Genomic DNA, 20,496 nt, shown 5'->3' on the forward strand with positions numbered 1-20,496 from the left:
CCCAGGCTAGAAGGTCAAGGCCCAGGCTGAGAGTTCAAGGCCCAGGACTCAAATTCAAATCACAGGCCATGAGTTCAAGTACAGGGCTCAGATGTCTAGGCCTAGGTTCAGAGTTCAAGGCACAGGCACTGTGTTCATGACCTGGAGGGGGTCACTACGCAATTCTACAAGTCCTTTAAAGAAGAATACTCATACTCCTCAAGCTCTTCTGAGAAATAGAAGGAGAGGAAGTTATCACAAACTCATTTTCAGAAGCCAGTGTCATACTCATCCCCAAGCCAGGCTCGAGTTTAAGGCCTTGGCTGGGAAATCAAGGCCCCCTTCAAGCCCAGGCCTCAAGTTCAAGTCCCGGGCCTTGAGTTCAAACATGGGACTGGGTTCAAGTCCCAGGTCAAGAATACAAGTCTCTTGCCTATACTTCATGTCCCAGACCCTGAGTCCTCCCTGGGCCCCAACTTGAAATCCCAGGACATGTGTTCAAAGCTTCACTCCCAGTTCGAGACCTGGGCCCTGCGTTCATGGCCCAGACGCTCAATGCAGGGGCCTGTCCCTGAATTGAGGTCCAGACTCGGAGTTCCACTTCCATGCTCCAAGTTGAAGTCCAGGCCCCAATTTAAGGCCCAGTGCTGCTATCAGGGCCCAAGGCCCAATCCCTGAGTTCACGTCCCAGATCCTTAGTTCACAGTCCATTTACTGAATTCAAGGCCTGAGCCCTGATTAGAAGGCACAGGCTGCAGAATCAAAGCACAGGCCTGGAGTTCAAATCTCAACCCAGAATTCAAGGATCAGGCTCTGAATCCCAGGCCCAGGCATGGAGCTCAGGGGTGCAAAGACTCAAGGTTAAGTTCCCGGCCTGAAAGCAACGCCTGGGCCACGGTTCAAATTCCAAACCCTGTGTCCAATACCCAGGCCTACAGTTTACATACATCCCAGCCCCTGAATGCAAGACCAAGGTCCAAGTTCCTATCCCGGGCCCCGAGTTCAAGTTCCAGACTGGAGAGGAAGGCCCAGGCCTGAGTTCTAGTCCCCATGCCCAAGTTAAAGCATTAAGGCCCAGGGCTCTAGTTCAATGCCTTGCCCAGAGTTCAAGTCCCAAGTCCTGATTTCAGTTCTGTGGCCTCAAGTTCAGGACCCAGGATTTTAGTTCATGGCCCAGGCCTTTTACTTCAAGTCCCAAGCTTTCACTTTAATTACACAGACTAGAGTTCAAGTTCCAGGCTGTGAGGTCCAGGCCGTGACCCTCAGAAAAGGGCCGCGATATGTGGTTCAATTCCAGGCCCCGGGGGGGTAGTCCCAGTCCCCAATTCCTAGCAAAGGCCCTCAGTATAAATGCCAAGCTAAGAGTTCATTGCCTAGTCCCCCAAATCAAGCCCACACTTTGAGTTAAAGTCTGAGGCCCATCTTTTCAGTCCCCAGCCCCAGAGTTCCAGTCGCTGGACCCGTAAGTTCATGATGTGGCCCCTGAGTTCAAGTCCTAAGCCTGGAGTCCAAGCCCCAGGCCCAAAGTCAAGGCCCAGGCTGTAAGTTCAAGTCCAGGCCCCCATTAATGGCATAGGCCTGAGTTCAAATGCAACCTGTGACATCTAGGCCGAGGTCCCAATTCCAAGTATGGACTTGGACAACATTCCCAGGCCCCCACTTCCAAGAGTTTGGGTTGAAGGCCCCGAGTTCATGGCCTGGGCCATGAGTTCAACTTTCAAGCCCCGTGTTTGTTTCCAGCCCCCAGTTCAAATCTCAGAACTGAAAGAAAAGGCTCAGGCCAGAGTTCTTGTTCCACAGCCCATGATCAAGTTGCAGGCCCCAAGTTCAGGTCTCAGGCCTGAATTGCAGGCCAAGGTCAGATTTTATGTCCCTGACCACAAGTCAAGTCCCGGGAATCAAGTTCATGTGTCAGATCCTTAGGTCAACTCACAGGCCCCCATTTCAATGTCCAGCCTGGATCTCCTGGTCCAGGCTCAGATTTAAAGTCCAGGCCATGATGTCACATACCAGGCCCTGAGATCAAAGTCCCGTCACTGAGTTCAAGTCTCTGGCCTCGAGTTCAAGTCCGAGGCATCCAGCTAACATCCTGGATAGTACAGTCCCGATATCCAAGTTCAGGCCCCAATTTCCAGGCCTAAGCCCCAACTTCATGGCCCAGGCCCTGAGTTCAAAGGCAAGGAAGAGAATCCACGGCCCAGGCACCAAATTCTAGGCACAGGTTCGGAATTCCAGTTCCAGAGACCAATTTCAGGGCCCAGGACAAAGACTGAGACCCGACTCCCAGTCCTAGGTCTCTAGTGCAAATTCCTGGCTATGAATTCAAGTCCAAGGCCATGATTTCAAGTCCAAGGCCTGCAGTAGAAATCCCAGGCCCTGGCTTCAATCCAAGTTCCTGAGTTCACAGCCAAGGCCCAGACTTGAATGCCCGGGCCCAAGTTCAAGTCCCAGGCCATGAGTTCAGGGCCATGAAAAAGTTCAATTCTCAGGTGCTGAGTTCAAGGCTCAGGTCGACAATTCAGGTCCCAGGCCTCGAGTTCACGGCCCACTCCAGAGCTCAAGGCCCAGGTCTTGAATTCAGGGCCCAGGCTTCGAGATCAAGGACTAATCCCTGAGTTCAAAGCCCATGCCTCAATGTCAAGGGCCAGCACTGATAAAATGTCCATGCCCTAATTTCCAGTCCTAGGCCCCAAGTTAAATGCCCAGGTCCTGAGTTCAAGGCCAAGGCCCGGAACTCAAGTCTGAGGCCAAAATTCAAGTCGCAGGCATTGAACTCAAGTCTAGGCCAAGAAGTAAAAGTTCCAGACCCAGCATCACGTCACAGGCCAGAGTTCAAGTCCCAGGCCACAAGATCAACGCAAAGGCCCAGAGTTCAATGCCCACTCTGAGCTCAAGGCCCCGGTCATGAGTTCAATTCCCAAGCCCTAAGTTAATGTTGCAGGCCCTGAGTTCAAGTAGAGCTCAGAGTTCCAGGACAAAGCAGAGATCAAGTCCCAGACCCTGAGGTCAATCCTAGGCCTCAGGCTTAAGTCCCAAGCATTGAACTCAAGTCCCACGCCCAGAGTTAAATTTCCAGCCCAGCATTCAAGTCACAGGCCTTGACTTCAAGTCCCAGGTGCAGCGATCAAGACACAGGCCCCAGCTCAAAGCCCAAGCCCAGAGTTCAAGTTCCAGGAACTGAGTGTAAGTCTGAAGTGCCTGTTATAAGTCACAGGTTGAATACAAAGCCCAGCCCGGGGATCAATGCCTCGTACTCAAGTTCAAGTCCCAAGCTGTGAGTAAAACTACCATGTCCTGAATTCAGGTCCCAGGCTTCAAGTTCAAGGACCAGTCTCTGAGTTCAAAGTCTAGGCATGGAATCCAAGGGTGAGGTTCTAAGTAGAAGGCCCAGGATCTGGATTACAGTTCCAGAGGCAAGTTCAAGTCCCAGGCAACAGATCAAGTCCAAGCCCTGAGTTCAAGTGCTAAGCCCATTCCATTCCCAGCCATTTAACTCAGGTCCCAAGCCCAGAGTCAAAGTTCCAGGCCCAGCATTCCTTTCTCAATGCTTGAGTTCAAGGTCCTGGCCCCATGGTCCATTCCAGGCCAGAGTTCAAGTCCAAGGACCCAAGATCCAGGCCCAGGCCCTGAGATCAAGTCCCAGCAGCTGAGTTCAAGGCCCATGTCCACAGTTCAAGGCCTGGGCCCCCATTGGGGGAACTCTGTTTCTTAGGTCCTTTCACTCATTCAGTCAGCCAATGTTACTGAGCAGATACCGAAGCCAGACACAAAGGTCGGGGGAAAGCAGGTTTCTAAGGAATTCTGTTAAGTTCTTAGAATTAAGCTTTAGCAATGAAACCAGCAGAATTTCTTTGGCCATTGAGCCATTTCCATGGTAATCCCCATCCAGACTACATCATGGGGGATTTCACACGTAATCACAGGCTGACGCACAGCTCCTGATACCGGCTCTGTAAAACATGCTTGGCTGTACCACAGAGAGCCAGAGGGAGCTAATCTGACCAGCCAAGGCCTTGAACCCTGCTTCATAATCAGAAGACCTTGACAACAAAGAGGCTCAGGTGAAGAAAGGACAGAGTTCCCATGCCCTTCAACAACGGTGCCTTCCACTTTAGAATGGTTGTCAATTGTGGTTATAGACATGGCAAAACACACACACACACACACACACACACACACACACACACACACAACACAGTGGCTTAGAAGTGGAATGCTACACCATAGTGCAAGACATAGACTGGGACTCTGTTGCTGAGACAGAAGATTGATGGGAGAAGTTTTGTATAGGGAATTACACTCTATTGCCACCCTCCCTCCACACAGCACCTGCCTTCTGTCTTCCCCCAGCAGCCACATCTGGGAAGGGGAGGGGAGGGGACTCTGGTACAGGGGCAGAAGGAGGACAGGCGAGGTCTCTAATACCCAGCCCTCTCTCCAGACTGGAATGTGGAAAAGACCAGACCCAACCTCCCAGAGGGCCTTTCAGGATGAGGGGCCAGCTGAAAGATGCTCATGGAAGAGCCTTGAGGTCAGAGAAATCAACTCAAGGACCAGCCCGTGCATCTTACCACTGAACAAAGCAAGGCAAGACATGGAAGAACTTCATTCCAGGCCAGAGTGAGGGAGGCCTAATCTGAGACTAGATACTGAGTCATGCAACCTTCCTTGCTCTGTGAATTGTGTTTCTCTTTGTTGGTTGGCCATCCAGACTCATGGCTTCCAAATGCCCTGGATAGAAAGAACTGGGCTTCAGAAGGTACTCAGGCACTGGGAGCCAGGAGAGAGCCAGTACCAAGAAAGTGCCCCCTTTCAGCCTCTGTGGCTGTCACGTGACCTCCCACCTTTCCCTTCTTTACCCTGGAATCAAAGGCTGAGTCCCTGCCACATATAGATGGCTCCCTCCTACCGACTCAGGTAGCTGAGATCTGAGGCTCAACATTTGATGCCAGCTCATGGTGAACAGACCAACACTAAGCATATCCTGGCCTTTCTTGGGGCCAAGCCAGTGAGCATTCTTACTTTCTCGCTGCGGAGACTACTACATCAACAGCCATGGTAGCCTCCTCGATCAACAGGCCATTGGATCATATAGTCAGTGGACAATCACTGCTCTTCTTTTCCCTCCTAGCCACTAAAGTGAAGGGGTGAGAGGAGCAGACTGTACCAGGCTTGCATAGTGTTAGCACAGAACAGAGACAGGACCACAGTTTGAGCAGAGAAGCATTAGTAACACATGAAGAAAAACATTAGTAATAGATGAAACCCCATCTTGGAGGTCAAATTGGCTTAAATCCCCAATTTTCCAGCCCTAAGATAACTTCAGGCAGCATAGTTTACATCTCTGATTAGCAGCTTCTCCCACAACATGAGGTGGCACTTTTGTTCTAAAATTAACATGAAAGTGTCGAGTGGGACATGGGGTACTTGGAGAATCTCAGCACCTGCCCAGCCTCACCACATCTATAAAGGAAGGAACATTAACAACAAAAAAAAGCAATCCGGGAACAAATATCAGCCCAGTTCTACAGTGTCCTCGGAGGAGCAGCCAGAAGATAGAAAAACCCAGACAAGAGCTTGTTTTAAAAGACAAAGAAAAATATGATTAAGCAGGGCTGAGAATGCTGTAATGGAAGAATGAAAATACATTCCATCCCAGGACACTTGCATGTCAGCAGCTGATAGGGGCAGGAGTGGCCATCCCAAGGCCATGGGCACCTCCAATTGCCCGGCAGAGCATATGGGTCCTTGTGGACAATGGGCAGGCGAGAAGGGGCCAGGCCAGGGCCATCAGGGAAGGGCAGCCTTTCTGGGCAATGGGGTGGGGTCCCCAGGTCTGCAGCCTATGACTTGGGACTATGTGGCTTGGACTCTGTGCAGCAGTGGCTCCTTCTCATGCATCCTCTTTTTGTAAACTGGAGGGCAGTTGCAACGGCAATCACTTCCAGGTCCCAGGGAGGCAGCTGACCTGGATGGAATAAGGCTCAGAAAGGTAAAGGATTGCTCCTAAGATCACAGTGCTAGTGTGGTGTGTTGAGGCTAGGCCGATGAGAGCTCTCCCAGTCTTCATCCCCAGCCAAGGAGACTGTGTAATCACCTGGGCCTGAGAACAGCTCTGAGGTGAGCCTAATGGCCTGTGGCCCAGGAGCTAGTTTTCTCAGCCCCTCAACCTGATCCTCCACCACCTGGCCCTGTCCTCTCTCCCCCTGCCAATCCCCCCACCCCTGACACAACATGTGGGAGTCCTCCTTCAGATGTCCACGCCCTTGCTCCCTCTCTGCGAAGCCAACCATGGCCAGCTTCCTGTCTGTCTCAGATTCCCTGTCTTCCTTGTACCTTCTCTTCCCCTGTTCTACTAGCTTGGTCCAACTCTCCTCAGCTGGGTCTGGGGTCAGGGCACGTGGGCTGACCTTGCACATCCTAGCTTCCTGCCCCTCCCAAAGGCCTCCCCAGCTATTAGCCCTGTGAAGGGTCTTCTGCTCTCAGATGGGACATCTAGTCGCCAATGAGGGGATGGTGCATGCAGTCAAGGGGCAGTTACCTCTGGAAAGAGGGTCTAAAACACCCCACCACAAGGCTCTAAGTATTAAATGCCAGAGCATACAAAAAGCAGCTAGCAGCTGGAGGGAGCGGGCCTCACACCTGTAATCCTAGCTACTCAGGGAGCTGAGATCTGAGGATACCACTGCCAAGCCAACCTGTGCAAACTGAAAAGACTACTCTCAACTTAACTAACAAAACGCCTGAACTAGAGAGGTGGATCAAGTGATAGTGCGCCAACCTTGAGCCAGAAACAACTAAGCAAAAGCTTAGCTGGGAATGTGGGAATGGTACAGTGCTTGCCTACCATGCATGAAGCCCTGGGTTCAATTCCTTAGGACCCCATAAACAGAAAAATCTAGAAGTTACTATGTGGTGCAAGAGGTACAGTGCTAGCCTTAAGTATAAAAAAGCCAGTGACAGTGCCCAGGCCCTGATTCCCAAGCGCCAGGGCTGGCAACGAACAAACAACAGAACAAAGCACATCAAAAGCCTTAAGTCCTGAGTTCAAGCCCTACTACTACCAGCAAAATAAAATAATGTAATACTACTTCTACTACTACTAATACTAATGATAATAACAGCTGAGTGCTGGTGGCTCATGCCTGTAATCACAACTACTCAGGAGAGTGAGATCTGAAGACTGAGGTTCAGAGCTAGTCTGAGCCGGGAAAGTCCATGACATCCATTGCTCCAATTAACCAGCAATAGGCCAGAAGTGACCAGGTACCGGTGGTTCATTTCTGTAATCCTGGCTACTCAGGAGGCTGGGATCTGTAGAGCAAAGATCAAAGTCAGCCCAGGTAGGAAAGGCCATGAGAATTTTTTCTCCAGTAAACCTCCTGAAAATTGGAAGTGGAGCTGTGGCTCAAAGTGGTAGAGCACTAGCCTTGAGCAAAAGAGTTCAGGGACACAGGCTAGGTCCTGAGTTCAAGCACCAGAACTGACACAACACCACCACCAGCAGCAGCAGCCAGGACCTTATGTGGCATATCCTAAATGTTCTTAATTTTCTTCTCTCATTCCCTGGTAATACTCCCTCCCCCTCAAGGAGAAAAGTCGGGGGATGGGGCTGTATGAATCCTCTCTCTGCCTCCTCCAGGTCTACCCTGAACTGTGAAATCTGGGTAGGGTACAGTTTCAGGCTGCAGATGCTATGACAGCACGGCTTAAACTGAATTACACTGAAACCAGAGAAGCCTTCATGTCTCCCAGGGAGTTCAAAAGTATTGGCCCTATAACTGCACTCTGGACCGGAAAAGGCATTCAGTCTGCTCACAAGTCCTTCGGCTCACGCTCTAGGGCAGCTTTCTGCCCTTTGAAATAAGCTCATTCCTTATGCCCACACATTTGGGAATCCAGGATTGAATATTAGCTCTATTACACAAAGCCCATTTCTAAGGTATTTCTTTGCATGCTATCAGAGTCCTGTGTAATTTCATCTCTCCACAGAATCAGTCTTGTTTGTACAGACGAGGCCTTAGGCTCCTATGAGAAAGAACAGATGAAGGAGAGAATGACAAGAAGCAAGGTATCATATGCCAAGTTCCATAGGAACTTGTGCACTGATTTTTCCATTTCTTTGAAAAGTACCACTGGGAGTTTGATGCAATAACTCTATGCAGTGCTTGGGCCAATATGGTCAATTTCTAAATTTTTGTTCTTATTTAACAGGTGATATAGAGAGGGGTTAATTTCCGTAAGTCAGGTAATGAGTATATTTATTTGGACAATGTCACCCCTTTCCTTCACTCTCTCACAGTTTTTCTGCCTGTCCCCACAGACATGTTGCACAGTTCTTTATCAACATACTGTTTAAAGAGTACCACTCTTGCATTTGTTCACCTTTGTCCCTCCAATTAATAGGGCCATTTCAATGGTGTCATTTCTGTCTGTCTCTAAGCCTGGGCATGCTTTCATATTTCTAGGTCTCCCATTTCTTTCATTAAGATTTTATAAGTTAATCTTGCTGAGACACTCCCAGAAGAGAGAGACAAATGATCGATGGTCTCCCTGATATGCGGGTGTTAGAATTAAAATGTAAAGAGACAGAACAAAGTAAACAGGTCTCAAGATACCAAAATTCAGAAAAACCAAGTGAAGAGGACACAGAATGAGTGGAAAGTGAGTGAGAATAGTAATAACAGAAACAACAACAATAATATATCAGAGGGGACCATTGCTATATTGGACAGGGATGAAAGGGAATTAAGCAACTCATAGGTAGGAATGGAAAGGAAGGAAAGAGTGAAAGAGGGAACAGATGTTGCTAAACAAAAGGAACGTAATGCACATCATCTGACATGGAGAAAATGATTTATTGTTAAAGTTCCTAAGTCTGCATAAGCTATGTAGAGTAAAATGATAATTTTCATCATTGTGAAAGTTAAAATGTATACTGCGATATATATACGTAAATGTGTGTGTGGGGGGGGTGGGAAACTTAAACCCAGGAAGAAAGATTTTATCACTTTCACTGTTTCATTGTTTGATTTGCACCTTCTCGGTGAAGTTAACACCTAGTTATTTTGCTTTTTTGCAGGCTACTGTGAATGGGACTGTTTTCCTGATTTCTTTCTCAGCCTACTCATTATTGGCTATAGAAAAGCTACTGAATTTTGTATGCTGGTTTTAGATCGGCTAAATGCATAAAAATACTTATAAGCAGTAGAAGTTTCCTGGTAGGATTATAATACTTTATCTGCAATAGAGACAACTTGAGTTCTTCTTTCCCTATTTGAATCTTTCTTTCTCCTGCCTTATCTTTGGCTAGGATTTCTAGTACCTTACTGAATAAAAAATTGGCACAAATTCACTCTTAAAAAATAAAGACATATTTCACTCCAGACAGCTACAACAGGCATAAAACAGCATAAAAAGTATTTGATTGGCAGGAAGGGTAGAACTATCTCCTTTCCCTTTCCTGTTTAAAAAAAAATTATATTAGGTATGAACTCAGAGACTTGCACTTAGTAAGCAAGCGCTTTACCACTTGAACCAGGCCTCCAGCCTGTCATCATTTTTAGAGACAAAGAAGTTGCTGTCCGTGTGATTACTCACATCGTCTTCCGTGTCTTTGTACAAAGTATTCAAACAAGATAGAGAAACAAATATCGCCTTTTGGAAAATGCGTCTCTTGAATTAAGAAACATACACTGCAGGGAACATCACCAAACAGCAGTGAGCTCTCACCAGGGGCAGTAAGGATAGTCACAACATGCTGCCACTGCAGAAAAGAAAATCCTCAGCTTAAGCTTGTAAACACACACAGAAAGGATGTTATCACCACAACCCTGGCATGAGAAGTAGGTGGGGAGGCCATGAAGAGGCGGCTACTTTACACGTGCTTGAGAATTTAGTGCATGAGTAAAAACACATAGACTTTTTAGGCCACTTAGTTCTGAGGTAAAGAAGTAGGAGTAAAAGTACATCTGTCGCAGCAGTTTCACAGAGCCCCTAACTCCCAAGAAATCATGAAATGCCAGAGTCCTATTCAAAAATGTTTACCTTGCACCTAGTTTGCCAATGGTATCCAAGCTCCTTGGGTTTTTCTTCTCCAACCTAGTTCCCTGCCCACGCTCTGAAGTGATTTTTGCAATTAGGCCTACGAGGAGACTTCAAGGCTTTCTTGCTGATTGTATTGATACTATTGGAAGACACCAAAGGAACCCAATGAGAGGCCTGGTAGTCCACCTACAGCTGAAAGAACGTAAAACCAGACTCCTGACACACTTACACACACACACACACAATCACACCAGTTTCAAACCCAGAGCCATCACTGAACCAAGTAGATTCTATGCCAACGAAACCTGCAAAAGTACTTCCTGACAAGTCAGAAACTGCAGATCCTGACTAACTATAGACACATTAGAAACTTAGGATATAGTGAAGAGCTAGTATTTAGCAAATACCAACAATGTTCCAAAAACAGGATGCATACCATCTCACAACCAATCTGCACAACTGGGTGGCATTCTCCCCATTTTGTAAGGCACCTGAGGCCTAAGTTGACAGAAAGTAGCATCAGTATACAGTGGGCACCAGTGGCTCACACCTGTAATCCTGTCTACTCAGGAGGCTAACATGTAAGGACCGAGCTGAGCAGGAAAACCCGAGGCTCTAATTTGCAGTTAATGACCAAGATTCCAGTAGTGTAACTAGAGCTCAACATTGAGTAGGAAAGGCTAAGGGATAGACCTCTGGCCCGGAGTGCAAACTCCAACACATATACATATAGAACTAGATCAAATGGCAACCAAGTTGAGCCACCGGAGATAAGGCAACAGGAAATACTTGGTTCCACCAAGCACTGGTGACGTCCCAGCCATTTGCAGTCTGAGCCAGGGGCCTAGAGCCCCTCCGTGATGCTGATGGGCTCTCTACTCACACATCTGTCTCTGATACCACAATTCCACCCTCTCATGAGGCATACGCATTATTGTCTCCGAGAATTTTTCAGAGTCACAATCAAATCTTCCCAGGCCAGAGAAGGTTATCCCACCCATGTCCATGTTACACACAGAAACACACACCCCATCGTCCTCTGCTCCAAGAGCACCCACTCGTATCCTTGGCAAGATATCCCCAGGGGACTGCAGTTTCTGGAAAGGCACTTGCAAATTCTCTGAGCACCTGATCGAAGCTCTGTAGTCCTGGTCCTACATCCCTGAGAGGATTTTCCACTGGGCAAGCAGTAACACCAGAAATCCAACTAGCAGAGTGGACCCAGATTGCAAGCCACCTGAAGCTTGAACACAATGAGCCACAAACATAAACAATTCTCATCCTGCAACCCTCATCTGTCAACTGAAAACAAGCTCAGGCATTTTGAATTGAAGCTTAAAGAGGGATGGGGATGGAAGGTGCTTACTGAGAATAACTAGGGCCCCATGCTCTGGAAATTCCTCCCACTGTTCTACTATATGTTGGAGAAAATTAGCTGCATTTGTTTGGGTACCAGAAAGATTCCACTGCCATCAAAGGACAGAGAATTCACTTAAATGTTGATCAAGAGAGGCTTGAATCTCAGGGACAGTGTACTGGCCATGAATTCAAGCCCCAAGACTGAGGAGAAAAAAAAATAGTAAAAATGCCAAGAAACCTGTAATCGTAGCTACTTAGAAGGCCAACCCAGGAAGAAAAGTCTCCAGGAGACTATTACATCCAAAACACCACTCAAAAACAAGAAGTAGGGGTGGGGAGGGTGGCTTGTCTAGTTTGCATGAAGACCTGGTCCAATTCCTCAACACCACATGAAGAGAAAATGCAGGAAGAGGTGTTGTGTCTCAAGTGGTAATGTGCTACCCTTGAGCAAAAAGAAGCCAGGAACATGCTGACAGCCTGAGTTCATTCCCCAGCACTGGCAGGAAGAAAAACAAAAACAAACAACAGCAACACAAAACACCAGAAGTAGCACTATGTGTAAATGAAGGGCAGGCCCTGGGCGAAAAGGAGCTCAGGGACAGCACCCAGGCCTTGAGTTCAAGCCCTAAGACCAGGCAGAAAAAGAAAAAGTAAGAAAAGCTGATTGCTCGTGGCACATGCCTCTCATCCTAGCTACTCAGGAGATGGTGATCTGAGTATCGCAGTTCTAACTCAAGCAAGGGAGGTAAGTCCATGAAACTGGGATCTGCAATTCACTACCAAAAACGCAAAATGGGGCTGTGGCACAAGTGGCAGAGGGCTGGCCTTGAGCAAAAAAAGCCGAGAGACAAGGCCCAGGCCCTGAGTTCAAACCCCGGGACACAGAGAGAGACAGAGAACCCAGACCCAGTTCTTTCAGGTCCTGCCTCAGACCAGGCTGTCGTTTTCCCTCATGCCATTTTCATCCTCCAGTAAACTGAACTAAAAGCATGTACACCTCAAAGTGGTGGCTTAGGTCCACTCTCCACACAGCTCGTCCATGTGTGGCATAAGGAGGACGGTGTGGCTCCCTAAACATAGAGCCATGGGGGGGGGGGGGTCACTACCATCGCGGAACATGAAGGGGAGGGGGGCAGGCGAACGAAGGAAGGGCGGGTGGGCAAGGGCAGTCATTGCATTCCACGGTCATGTGTGAAAAGGGGAAGTGTGGGTCGGGGGGAGACGCGGCTGGGGTGTGGAAGGGGCGACACAGGCCAAGATGCATTAGACGTTTTACACACCGCCATATTGGGCTAAGCCCCCTCAGGACACTTACTTAACCAATAATCAATAAAGAAGGGAAATGACAACTAATGTTCACACAATGCTAGGTTGAGTCTTCGGTCTCCACAGCCTCTGAAAGGGCAAAGCATGCATGTATGAAAGCAGGTCAACACACACCTCCATTTTGGGTCCTGACTCAAAAATGAAAAGCAAGCACTTCCGGCTTGGGTGCGCATGCGCTTTTGCCTCAGGGGTCGGCAGCGACTCGGCTTTCCACTCGGCTGACTTTGAAGTTATGAACAGCCTCTGAGGGAACGGGAGGAACACACGAGCAAGCGTTTTTCCCGCCACCAGAAGCCCGGCCCGGGACCAACACAATTTCCTCAGCCTCCTAGAGGTTCAGGAAGTATTTCTACAGCAGCGAGCAACCAATCGCAGCGCAGGTACTAGCCTCCGTAGTAGCACTCTCATTGGATGCAAGATGACAGGGCGGGGCCTAGCCTGCCTGGGGTCCGCCCGAGGGCACTTGCAACACCATCAGAATACAGACCACGCTACCATCCGCACCTGTGTGAGGGACACACGCCAGCGAGATTCAAAAGCGGCGGCCGGCCAGGGCCTCAGTAGACGACGACCTCTTCCCGCCTCACGGGGCCTCCTCTACACCTGACACCTGACTGTCACCCGGTGCATGCAAGCACCAACCGGAGACCCCGCGCCAGCACCACCAGACCTACCACGCCACTCCCGACATCGCCCTCGCCTTGATGGACGCCAGCACCACGCCCTGCTGCCGACCGGAGACTGGGGGACCCAGCCCGGAGAAGCTCAGCCGAAAGAACCACCCGGGGCCGCCACCCAGCCTGCAAGACCCCTCCGAGGTGACACCCTGGTTCACACCAGAGCCTGCGGGACCCAGTCCAGCGAAGCGCAGCCGAAAGGACCCGCCGAGGCCGCCACCCAGCTCCGAAGACTCCTCCAAGGCGACACCGGCCCCCGCAGACACCCACAACGCCCTCACCTCCCTGGTGGTCCTGGCCACTGGGTGCGCCCTGCAGGTGCCCCTAGGCCACGTCGATCTGGTGCTGGAGCCTCCGCCAACCTCGGTCCTCACCGTGGACCTCCTAGGCCACAGGCTCGTTCTCATCCCCCAGGACCTCTTGGGCCCCAACCCCCAAGGGCAGCCCGGGACCTCATCCGATGGCCTACTCCTGGATGATTTGCTGGATACACGGCCTGAGGACGTCGTGGTCCGGCAAGGCCTCTGCTGCCAGCCCTTCCCCGACGTGGCCTGCCAGGAAGAGGTCTATACCGAGGATGCTGAAGACACCGAGGAAGCTCAAGACACTGAGGACTCTGATCCTGACTTCCTGGAGCCAAGTTGGTCCAGCCCTGAGCCTCAAGACCCCAGCCCACAACCTGGTCTTGCCAGTGCCCACCCTTCATCCAAGCAGTCACAACACTCAGTATGTATTCAACCCGGACTTCCACCTTTTGAGGTTTGTCCAAGGCTCACTGCTGAGGCCTCTCCCTCTGTCTCCCAGCCTGCTTTCAAATCTGACCAGCCCACCAAATCTACTGGTGTGCCCTATGCACCGTCCATGCCCTGTGCAAGGCTAGAGATGCTCGTGCTCAGACCTATTGCCTTCCTCCTCCTACTGTTTGGTTGAGGGTGGTAGGGGGTCTGGTAGAAGCTACCAATGTAACCTCCATAGTTAGGATTTGGTGTGTTGGTTCCCTTACTCGTTATTGGGTTTCTTTTTTGAGTTTGTCTGACTGTGTGTTTGTTTGTATCATTGCAGAATGTTTGAACTGGCTGACTAGGAAATCTGGAAGATGGCCTCAGCCTTAAAACACACTACTTGGAATATATATCGGCTTTGAGTTAGCTGTTTAGATCCTTTTCCTGCAGAAGTCATCCTCAGTTTTTAGACTTCCACGCCATGTTTTTGCTTCAACCATCAGCTCCAGCACTTTGCCTTACAAGCTCACTTTTTCTCCAGTGCCCTACCATTGAATCTTTTTGCATCCATACGAATATAATCATTCTGCCAGCAACCAAACGCGTATGCCTGTATCCCGAGTTTTGCAGGCTGAGATCTGAAGGTCAAGCTTCAAGCCAGCTCCAGCAAGATAGTTGTAAGTTTCTTAGCTTCAACTGATCAGAAAAAAAAGCCAGAAAAGGAGCTGTAGCTCAAGTGGTAGAGTGCTAGCCTTGAGCACAAATGGTCAGGGACAGTGCCCAGGCAACGAGTTCAAGCCTGAGGACTGGCATCAGAAAAAGCTGCAAGTGGAGCTGTGGTTCAAGTGGTAGAGCGCTGGAGTTGAGGGAGTTGAACAAGCTAAGAGACAGAGTCCAGGCCTTGAATCAAGCCCTAGTACCAGCATACATATTCATTTAGTGGACGTTGGCCCTAGTCTCTGCTAATTCATCGCCACCATGGACTTACCTCCACCTGGCACCAATGGCTGATGCCTGTAATCCCAGCTACTCAGGAAGTGGAGAGCTGACAATGAAGGTTCAAAGCCAGCCTGGAAAGGAAAGTCTTTGAGACTCTTTGCAAATGCTGGAACTGGAGCTGTGACTCGAATGCTACAGTGCTAGCCCTGAGCACAAATGCTCAGGGACAGTGCCAGGGCCCTGAGTGCACATCCTAGGACCAGTACAAACAAACCAAGTTCCCTCGAGCAAATTTTCTACTATGCACGTTGGTGACTACAAAGCAAAAACCTTGAAACAGTGACCAGAGATCTTTGTTTTTCTATTATTAGCTTATCAAAGAATTGATGATTTTAAGTAGTGCGTTTTTTGTTTTGTTTTTTACAAACCCTTCCACTATTGGTATATTTTTAAATGTTTTCTCCTGTACTGAAAACCTCTCAGTTCTAGGGTTTGATATTATATACTTATAAGATCCTAAGTCTACTTTGTTCATGGATACTAGTGTATAGACATAATTTCTTACATTACTCTGATCTACAACAGAATTATGTAATTTTTGAATACATATCTATGTATTTCTTGGTTGGTTGGCAAGGACAATAATACCGGTAGATAAAGAGAATTTTGTGTGTTTTGATAAACACCTTTGTAGCTTACTTTTCCTGTCTTACACGCTCTATTGATGCTTCTAAGTTTTATCATTAAATAAAATGCTACTGTCCTTGGTTGGCAGATAACCCGTATCTTTACGGAGTAATTCGTTTTTCCTCCTAATCGTAGTGGGTGGGGGAAAAAAAATCACAGAAACTTACGTTGGATTTCTGTTTTGTTTTTCTAATTCTAATCCCTGGACTGTGTCCCATCCCCAAGCCTGACATGAAATCCAGGAAACTGGGGTCAAGTTCAGGCTTTTAGGGTCTGGGCCTTGAGTTCATGTCTCATGAGGCTATTTCAAGTTGCAGAGCATGAGATCACAACAAGTGTTCCATTCAAATCCCATGCCCTATGTTCACAAACCCAGGCTCTGAGTTCAAGTCCCAGGCAGTGAGTTTGAGTCTCTGGACTCCAAGTTCCAGTTGCAGGGCCTGAATACAAGGCCTATGTGTTGAGGTCAAGGCCTTGGCCCCATCTAGGAGGCCTGACCTTGGAGTTGAAGGGAATGAACCCCATTTCAAGGCCTAGGTCTCAAGTTCAAGTCCCAGGCCCCCAATTTCTCCCCAGGCACCGAATGTCCAGTGCCAGGCCTGAGTTAAAGTTCTGGCTGTGAATTCCGGACGGTGACCCAGTGTTCAAGGCTCAGGCCTCAGGTTCAGTTCCAGGACCCAAGTTGAAATCCCAGGAGGTGTGTGAAAGGCTCAGGCCCCAATCCAAGGCCTGGCTTCAAGTTCATGGCCAGGGCCCACAATTCAAAGCCCAGACCTCGAGTTCCAGTCTCAGGCCCTGAGCGCCAGTTGGAGCAGCCGAAATCAGTTCAGGCCCCGAGTTCATGTTCTAGGACCTGAATTCAGTTCAGGGCCCCAGATCCAAGTTCAAGTCCCTGGCCCTAATTATATGGCCCAGCCCCAATATCAACGCCTTGGGACCAAAAGCAACTCTAAAACATGACGTTCATTCCCAAGTACAAAATCAAGTCCCCGGGCTGGCGTTCAAATCCCAATCCACGAGATTAAGGATCAAGCTCGCATTGTTCGAGTCCCATGCCATGATTTCAATGCTTGGTCCCCATGTTCAGATCCCAGGCCCTGAGTTCAGAGCCCAGGCTCTCATGTGAACTCAAATTCAAGCCCTAGGCCTGAAACATTGCAAAGGCCTAAGTTCGAGTTCCAAGGCCCATGTGCAAGTCCCAGTCCCCAAGTTCACATCCCAGCCATGGAGTCACGGCCAAGGTCCAAGTTTGTGTTCCAGACCTTGAGTTCAAGATCTGGGGCTCGAGTTCAAGTTGCAGGCCTGAGAGTAGGGCTCAGGCCTGAGCTCTACTCCCCATCCCAGGTTAAGGCCCACGTTCCTAGTTTCAGACCCAGGACTCTAGTTAAATCCCTGGTTCAAGGTTCAAGTCCCAAATCCTGATTACAATTCTCAGGCCTCAAGTTCAGGACCCAGGACTGGAGTTCAAGGCGTAGGCCTTCAGTTCAAGTTCCAAGACCCGACTTCAATTCCACAGACTTGAGTTCGAAGCCCAGGACCCGAGTTCAAGACCTAGGCTTTGGAGTTGAAGTCCTAGGCCTCAATTGCAAGTTGCAGAACGTTAGGGCAAGGCTCAGGCTGTCATTTCAGGTTCCAATCCTTCAGTTGAGGGTCCAGGCCATGAACTCAAGTCACAGGCCTGAACTGAAGGCTAATGCCCAAGTTCAAGTCCCAGGCACTGAGTTCTAGTCCTAAGCCACGAGTTCTAGTTGCAGGCCTATGAGGAAGGCCCAGGCCTGGCTTAAAGTCCCAACTGCCATTGCAAGACACAGCGGCCAAGTTCAAGTGTCAGGCTCTGAGTCAAGTCCCAAGCCCTGAATTCAAATCGCAGGCCCGAGTCAGTCAGGACCTAAGCATTTAATTCATGGCTCAGGCTGCTAGGGCAATCCTAAGAACCATGTTGAAGTCCCAGGCCCCGCATTCAGGGTGCAATCCCCGAGTTCAAGTCTGTGACAACCACTTCATTCTTAGACTAAGACTTGAAAGCCCAGGCTAGAAGGTCAAGGCCCAGGCTGAGAGTTCAAGGCCCAGGACTCAAATTCAAATCACAGGCCATGAGTTCAAGTACAGGGCTCAGATGTCTAGGCCTAGGTTCAGAGTTCAAGGCACAGGCACTGAGTTCATGACCTGGAGGGGGTCACTACGCAATTCTACAAGTCCTTTAAAGAAGAATACTCATACTCCTCAAGCTCTTCTGAGAAATAGAAGGAGAGGAAGTTATCACAAACTCATTTTCAGAAGCCAGTGTCATACTCATCCCCAAGCCAGGCTCGAGTTTAAGGCCTCGGCTGGGAAATCAAGGCCCACTTCAAGCCCAGGCCTCAAGTTCAAGTCCCGGGCCTTGAGTTCAAACATGGGACTGGGTTCAAGTCCCAGGTCAAGAATACAAGTCTCTTGCCTATACTTCATGTCCCAGACCCTGAGTCCTCCCTGGGCCCCAACTTGAAATCCCAGGACATGTGTTCAAAGCTTCACTCCCAGTTCGAGACCTGGGCCCTGAGTTCATGGCCCAGGCGCTCAATGCAGGGGCCTGTCCCTGAATTGAGGTCCAGACTCGGAGTTCCACTTCCATGCTCCAAGTTGAAGTCCAGGCCCCAATTTAAGGCCCAGTGCTGCTATCAGGGCCCAAGGCCCAATCCCTGAGTTCACGTCCCAGGTCCTTAGTTCACAGTCCATTTACTGAATTCAAGGCCTGAGCCCTGATTAGAAGGCACAGGCTGCAGAATCAAAGCACAGGCCTGGAGTTCAAATCTCAACCCAGAATTCAAGGATCAGGCTCTGAATCCCAGGCCCAGGCATGGAGCTCAGGGGTGCAAAGACTCAAGGTTAAGTTCCCGGCCTGAAAGCAATGCCTGGGCCACGGTTCAAATTCCAAACCCTGTGTCCAATACCCAGGCCTACAGTTTACATACATCCCAGCCCCTGAATGCAAGACCAAGGTCCAAGTTCCTATCCCGGGCCCCGAGTTCAAGTTCCAGACTGGAGAGGAAGGCCCAGGCCTGAGTTCTAGTCCCCATGCCCAAGTTAAAGCATTAAGGCCCAGGGCTCTAGTTCAATGCCTTGCCCAGAGTTCAAGTCCCAAGTCCTGATTTCAGTTCTTTGGCCTCAAGTTCAGGGGTCCAAAGACCTAAGGTTAAGTTCCCAGCCTGAAAGCAATGCCTGGGCCATGGTTCAAATTCCAAACTCCGTGTCCTATTCCCAGGCCTAGAGTTCACATCCCAGCCCCTGAATGCAAGACCAAGGTCCAAGTTCCTATCCCGGGGCTTGAGTTCAAGTTCCAGGCTGGAGAGGAAGGCCCAGGCCTCAGTTCTAGTCCCCATGCCCAAGTTAAAGCATTAAGGCCCAGGGCTCTAGTCCAATGCCTGGCCCAGAGTTCAAGTCCCAAGTCCTGATTTCAGTTCTGTGGCCTCAAGTTCAGGACCCAGGATTTTAGTTCATGGCCCAGGCCTTTTACTTCAAGTCCCAAGCTTTGACTTTAATTCCACAGACTAGAGTTCAAGTCCCAGGCTGTGAATCCAAGTGCCAGGCTCCAGTTCAAGTTCCAGGCTGTGAGGTCCAGGCCGTGACCCTCAGAAAAGGGCCGAGATATGTGGTTCAATTCCAAGCCCCGGGGGAGTAGTCCCAGTCCCCAATTCCTAGCAAAGGCCCTCAGTATAAATGCCAAGCTAAGAGTTCATTGCCTAGTCCCCCAAATCAAGCCCAGACTTTGAGTTAAAGTCTGAGGCCCATCTTTTCAGTCCCCAGCCCCAGAGTTCCAGTCGCTGGACCCGTAAGTTCATGATGTGGCCCCTGAGTTCAAGTCCTAAGCCTGGAGTCCAAGCCCCAGGCCCAAAGTCAAGGCCCAGGCTGTAAGTTCAAGTCCAGGCCCCCATTAATGGCATAGGCCTGAGTTCAAATGCAACCTGTGACATCTAGGCCGAGGTCCCAATTCCAAGTATGGACTTGGACAACATTCCCAGGCCCCCACTTCCAAGAGTTTGGGTTGAAGGCCCCGAGTTCATGGCCTGGGCCATGAGTTCAACTTTCAAGCCCCGTGTTTGTTTCCAGCCCCCAGTTCAAATCTCAGAACTGAAAGAAAAGGCTCAGGCCAGAGTTCTTGTTCCACAGCCCATGATCAAGTTGCAGGCCCCAAGTTCAGGTCTCAGGCCTGAATTGCAGGCCAAGGTCAGATTTTATGTCCCTGACCACAAGTCAAGTCCCGGGAATCAAGTTCATGTGTCAGATCCTTAGGTCAACTCACAGGCCCCCATTTCAATGTCCAGCCTGGATCTCCTGGTCCAGGCTCAGATTTAAAGTCCAGGCCATGATGTCACATACCAGGCCCTGAGATCAAAGTCCCGTCACTGAGTTCAAGTCTCTGGCCTCGAGTTCAAGTCCGAGGCATCCAGCTAACATCCTGGATAGTACAGTCCCGATATCCAAGTTCAGGCCCCAATTTCCAGGCCTAAGCCCCAACTTCATGGCCCAGGCCCTGAGTTCAAAGGCAAGGAAGAGAATCCACGGCCCAGGCACCAAATTCTAGGCACAGGTTCGGAATTCCAGTTCCAGAGACCAATTTCAGGGCCCAGGACAAAGACTGAGACCCGACTCCCAGTCCTAGGTCTCTAGTGCAAATTCCTGGCTATGAATTCAAGTCCAAGGCCATGATTTCAAGTCCAAGGCCTGCAGTAGAAATCCCAGGCCCTGGCTTCAATCCAAGTTCCTGAGTTCACAGCCAAGGC

The sequence above is a fragment of the Perognathus longimembris genome, unplaced genomic scaffold, assembly GCF_023159225.1.
Source record: "Perognathus longimembris pacificus isolate PPM17 unplaced genomic scaffold, ASM2315922v1 HiC_scaffold_138, whole genome shotgun sequence".
NCBI lineage: Eukaryota > Metazoa > Chordata > Mammalia > Rodentia > Heteromyidae > Perognathus > Perognathus longimembris.